Source organism: Diaphorina citri, unplaced genomic scaffold, assembly GCF_000475195.1.
Source record: "Diaphorina citri unplaced genomic scaffold, Diaci psyllid genome assembly version 1.1 scaffold714, whole genome shotgun sequence".
Taxonomy (NCBI): Eukaryota; Metazoa; Arthropoda; class Insecta; order Hemiptera; family Psyllidae; genus Diaphorina; species Diaphorina citri.
The window spans coordinates 62,635-69,236 of record NW_007378147.1 but is presented as its reverse complement, the minus strand read 5'-3'; positions in this window follow the sequence as shown (position 1 = coordinate 69,236).

Here is a 6,602-nt window from a genome sequence, read left to right as displayed (position 1 = left end):
AGGGGTGATAACAGTACCCGTTTCCCATATAAAAAACCTTTTTTTTTTTTTTTTTTTTTTTTTTTTTTTTTTTCTTCTTTTCTAAATCCCGTCTAGGGGTGAGCTATTCATGTCTAAGGAAAGTCGCAACTTTGGGTCGAGGTGGGGTCTTTTGGGTCACTAGAAAACTATTCGCTATGAAAACTAATTTTGATATTTATACACTGTAGTTTTTGCCATATGTAAGTCCCGTTGTAAGAAGGTCCTATACAAAACATTATGTACCGATAATATCATATGGAAGTGAGGCATGGACAAAGAAACCAGTAGAATTCAATCATCAAATGAAGTTCTTATGAAGTGTACTTGGAAAAACTTAAAACAAGAAGAGACTAAAATGTGACTTTTCAATGTTTATAAACGACATTGGAAGCATATTTATGCATTGTTCTTTTCATTTATATGCAGATGATCTGCAATTATATCTTCCTTCTTCGGTTGATAATATCAGTCAAGCGATTCACATGATGAATCAAGATCTTCAACAGCTTCATCAATGGACTGCAATCCATGGTATTCTTCCTAACCCCAAAAAATTTCAATGCATTATCATAGTTATTGATAGGTTATCTCGGATTACAGTTCCGCCCATTATATTCAATTCTAATATAATTCCTTTCTCTTCCACTGTTAAAAACTTGGGTCTTACTTTCGATTCGAATCTTTCTTGGAATGCACAAGTCATCAATGTTGGGAAAAAAGTCTTTAGAAAATTTCATTCTTTAAATCGTTTAAAAAGGTTTTTGCCTCTGAAGACGAAAAAACTCTTATGTACTTCTCTTATTTTCCTAACAATTGAGTACGATGGTATAGTGTTTAGCAATATTAGTGGCACTCTTTTGAGTAAACTTCAAACTTACCAAAATGCTTGTGTACGTTACATCTTCGGGTTGAGGATATATGACCATGTTTCTGACCCTAGAAGATCTCTAATGTGGTTGACTGTCGAGAAAAGACTGGAGCTCCAGACCTTATGTCTGTTGTGGAAAACTTTGAACGAAGAGTCTGTGCTATCATACCTTCATTCTTCATTTCATTCATTACATAGTCAACATTCTCATCATACACGTTCGCAACATCTACTCGACATTCCACTCCATCGCACAAAATAAAAATTACAGCGTTTATACCGTGAAAATAGAAACTTGTGGATTTATTTTAAACTGAACTAAAAACAAAACCACAAAAAATTAAACAAACAGAACATGAATTCAAGTAAACAGAACAGAATTGAAAATTGAAAGTAGGTAAAAATTGTCAAATGAATTGATAATCGCTTAAGATAATAGAAATACAAGATTTGCAAGACCAATATCATCCTTTCAAATCAGGAGAACAAAAGAAACACTACTTGAAACCAGACTACCTGTAGACAGAAAAATCAAGGTGCCTGTAGAGTTCATAAAAAAAGGGTTATTCGACCTATTTTAAACCTTTTCTTTGTGGTATTTTTATCTTAATTCATGGATCCATTAATTCCGAAAAATCCCGCAAATCCAGCAGCTAAAAACTGCGGGATTGCGGGATTGGAAAAAGGTGCGGGATCCCGCGGGATTGCGGGATCCCGCATTGCAACCCCTAGAGCCTTCTTCTTCATTGTCGTGCTTTCTGAATAACTACCACAAGTTCATTTACCTTCAGTTGGTTCCGACTTAATCTAACAAAGAGTACCAACCTAACTCTAATAATAAGGATATTTTTTCTTTAATTACCGGTCCGAATGTGATGAAATTTTCAGGGAAAGTTAAAGTCAAAACCTAGAAAATTTCTATATAAAATTCATGCGCAAAAATGCATGCACATGCACGCAAACCTAAATTAGAGATGGGAATATCAATATCGAATTATCGAATTGAAGTATCGATATTTTCGATATCGATAATATCAAAACGAAAGTATCGATATCCGATATTTTTTTTCGATATTATCGAAACGAAAGTATCGATATTTCAAAATTTCGATGTATATCGCCCATCTCTATCCTAAATGTACCTTTCAAATTTTCAGCACCCCACTGCACGCAGAGCGGGGATTTCCACAGGCCCTATTTTTCTGAAAGATTTTTTTTTTAATTGGAATGTAACAGAAAGATGTGATTCTAAAAGTGCCTCAAGAAAGTCGATAGGTATCCTTTGCGTTTTTTTTTTTTTTTGTCTGTCGGTACGACAAACCGTTTAGCCAAAGGCAACTTTTTGGTGCCATTGAGGAACGCGTGTGAATATTTGCGTAATTTCCAGGGTTTTGCTCACTCACGCGTTTTGTCGTGAGAGGGTATTTTCGGATTTTTTACAAAACGAAGTGATCCCCGAATTTATTTATTATTATTATGGCCTTTATTTTCACATTCATACAAGAACGGTACACACTTCCTTTTATTTTACAACTCGAGTTGGAAAATAATCGAGTAGAAAATAATCGAGTTGAAAAATCTCACTCGAGTCCCATCACTAAAATGCATGCACATGCACGCAAACCTAAATTAGAGATGGGAATATCAATATCGAATTATCGAATCGAAGTATCGATATTTTCGATATCGATAATATCAAAACGAAAGTATCGATATCCGATATGGATGCTCCTACCATGCTGGCACTGGTCGCTATGCGCATTTATATTACATAGCTACTCATTTTCCTCACGAGGCTGAGTGGGCCCCGCATCGGCCAGTCACAGAATCAATCATTTGCGTGATGCAAATTTTTTGACCCTGCCGGGAATCGAACCCGGGTCTCCCGCGAGCAAGGCGAGCACAGTGACCACTACGCCATGGGAGTTGACTCAACGTGTATTTATGTACATATTATATTTACTCACCTATGTAGGTACTTTTTTGAAAAATAAATGAAAAATGACCCAGTACGTGAGTTGTGGGACATTGAAGAATAACCCTTGTTCCTCTTTTATTATTGTTACTGTCTCTATGTTAAATTGTGATGATGTTTGTATGTTCATAGTTGCTGTTCGCAATGTCAAAGGAGTCAAGTCTCGGGTTGGATATATGTGGAACTACTTGATTACATCGCCATGGGTTGGCCAGGCGATCATTGAGCTTTCCATTGCAGCTGCTGTCATCCCTTACTCCTATCTAAGTTTGATCTCGACTGTGTCTTTTGTAGCTCTAACCAAAATTGTACCTCTCCTATACTAAGTGAAGGATACAAGTTTTGTTCCAGATAGCACCAACATAAATCTTATTTGCATGACATTTAAAATTAGACATAAGGATTTCACGTAAGGTCCCTTTCAAAAAACATTTTACAATGTTGCATAAAAGTCAGTCAGGTATGTTTGAAATGATATGTTATTTATTGGTGCCGATTAGGGCACGTCTTACTTTGCATGTATTATTTTATAAGTAGGTAAAGGTAATAGCTCAAAGATAGGGAAAAACAAACCTAAATTTACAGATTTTGACTTCAACGAAATTTATTTATTAATACTTTGTAGCCTTTTTTTACCTAATTAATTATATTAGTACATAACAAGAAGGTTACCCGGTATACCCGGTAACCTCTCTTTTCTGTTAAAAGGATGTGTTTCGATCAATGACAAACTCACAGAGGCAATAACTGATGTGTTATCCTAATACTACTTACAGGGTGTCTTCCAGACTGGAAAACCGGGAATTGTCAGGGAATTTTATGGAGACTGGAAAAGTCAGGGAATTTCACAAAAAATGACAAAATAAAAAAAAAATCAGGGAATTTTTCAAGGCCTAGACAAAAATAAAAAAGGATTTTAGGTCAGTAAAAAAAGTATGCAACCTTGAACGGGCTAGATATTTAAATTTTCGCGAAAAAATTTCACCTACCGCACTGTAATTTTATACACGTATGTAAATTATTTACATAAATTTTATTTTTGGGACCGAACTTCAATATGAATCATTAGTGGGACCTATTTGAAGCAGAAATCACCCATCGATATGAATTTCCCATTCTTGGTGCTTCCCCTATTGGCGGGAGAACATGGAAAAATGAAATTTTGAATAGGCCATAACTCCGGCCCTGATTGTCGGACCGAGCTCAAACTTGTACCAGAGTACTTCGAAAAACAAAAAAACCCGTGACTTTTTGATTTTTAATGCGGATATTTAGGCAATATCGCGATTAGCGAAAAATTTCTCGAAGTCCGCGAAATGGGGGCCAACTTTAAAATCTTAAATGAGAACCCCCTGTTTGTGATACGTCATATCAAAAGTCTTGAGGAACGTAGTACTTTGGTTCAAGTTTGAGCTCGATTCGACAAGCAGGGCCGGAGTTATGGCCTATTTAAATTTTCATTTTTCCATGTTCTCCCGCCAATAGGGGAAGCACCAAAAATGGGAAATTCATATCGATTGATGATTTGTGCTCCAAATAGGTCACACTAATGGTTCATATTGAAATTCGGACCCAAAAAAACTTTAGACTTCCGGCCCTGATGGCCTCCGGGGTCAACCTTTTCGGGGGGGGTGTAACTTTCAAATCAAAAGTAATATGGGGGGGGTCTAATTTTCTAACAAAAGTTCCACACACTTGAGGTTCTCCCTGTTTAGTAAAAAATGAAAGAAAAAATCAAAATAATCGCAATTAGGATCGAAGAGTATTCATTAAGTTTAAATTGAAAAAAAAAAAGTTTAGGAAATTCACCACGCATGGGTCACCCTGTATGTATAAAATATATCTTTTTATTCGTGAAACAAAATAGACTGTGTGTTTTTTATTATTATTAATAATAATATTATTTCTTAATGTTTGATAGAAAAAGCTGTAGCTGCAGAGATCTTAAAAGATAGACCTTTTTTTTCTGCCCTTTTATTTTATTTCTGGGCCCTGGTTGCCTGGTTCGGAGTTTATATTTTGTAACCTCAGTGTCACACTGTTAAGGATAATAGTCGGAGGTGTCAAATATCCAGTGGCGTAGCGTGGTCTAAAGTCAAGTGTAAGGCGTGCAGGGCACTAATTTCCATCACCATGCACATTACTATATAAGTCATGCACAAATGCACATGCTTCTTCATACATATTTAAAGTCAATATTTAAGGGTATTTGAGTAAATTTTGAGTGTATGGCCGCCATACACGCCCTACATGGACGCTACGCCACTGCAAATATCTCTGTTACTAATTCATGGATTTCAATCTTTTTCATGTTCACATACCGTACGTGATTATTACATGACTTGGCATACAGGGTGTCCCAGAATTTATGCTTTCTAGGTTTTTCGTAGAACCAGCTTGGATTGTGAAGGAATGCTGAAATGCGTACTATAAACTCTAAACACCTATAATATCATTGATCATTGGTTTAAACCAATCATCCTTTAGTTGCTTTTTAAGGATCTTTTTCGGTCTATCATTTCTTTCACCTTCTCAAGTCTCAACAGAAGAGCTGATGGCCGATCAACCTTTGGAATCTTTGGATGAAGTTCATGACTACGTACAGTCGAACCTCGATAGTAAGTAAGTCAAGGGAAATGACTTATTATCAGAGACAACCAAATGTCATATTGTCATGACATCATACACTATTTAGTCATATTTTAGCTTTTTTCGGAGGTCATAAAATGCCAAAAATTTCTAAAAGGTCATATTTTAAGCATTCTGAGCGGTTCCCGTTTTTTATATATACAGGGTGTCCCAGAATTTATGCTTCAATTGTTTTTCTCGAAGCCTGTTTGAAATTTCGAAAAACATCCTCCAGTTCATCTTCCTATCACACAATACCTACTCCGGTCACTCTCTTCAAGTTCATCCATGCTACAGCCACTCGATGCACAATCTTTCGAAAAACAAAAAAACCCGTGACTTTTTGATTTTTAATGCGGATATTTAGGCAATATCGCGATTAGCGAAAAATTTCTCGAAGTCCACAAAATGGGGGCCAACTTTAAAATCTTAAATGAGAACCCCCTGTTTGTGATACGTCATATCAAAAGTCTTAAGGAACGTAGTACTTTGGTACAAGTTTGAGCTTGATTCAATCCTCCAGTTCATCTTCCTATCACACAATACCTACTCCGGTCACTCTCTTCAAGTTCATCCATGCTACAGCCACTCGATGCACAATCCAGGTCTCCTTCTTTGGTCAATATTGATCCCAAGTACATGAACTTATCTACCATATTCAGCTGTTCTCCATCTGGGTGTTCTCTCTGTCCTTCCTCCATTCGAAAATTTAGCCGCACTGATTTCGTCCTGTTATTTCTCAGTCCTCTTTTCTCCAAAGCATTCTTCCATTTCTCTAACTCTCTTTCCATTTCAACTGCACTGCCTTTTTTCCTGTCATCTTGGACATCCATAATTATTTTTTTATAGGCACTTTTTTCCTTATTGACGGTCAGTATTAACCCACCCCCAGATCAGATGCTGGTTCACGAAGAGTTGTGTTTGGTAGTGTTGGTCCGCCATTTCAAAAAAGGTTAAGAACCCCTGCTATAGATAGATACCTACAGATTGATTCCAACAGGTTTTGAGAATTCCTCAAATCCTCACTTTCATCTTTCATTTTGCTGTGAAGCTTTAAAAGGTGTTTGAGAGTTTCTGTTATGTACCTACTCAATTTCAAGTAGGTACCAA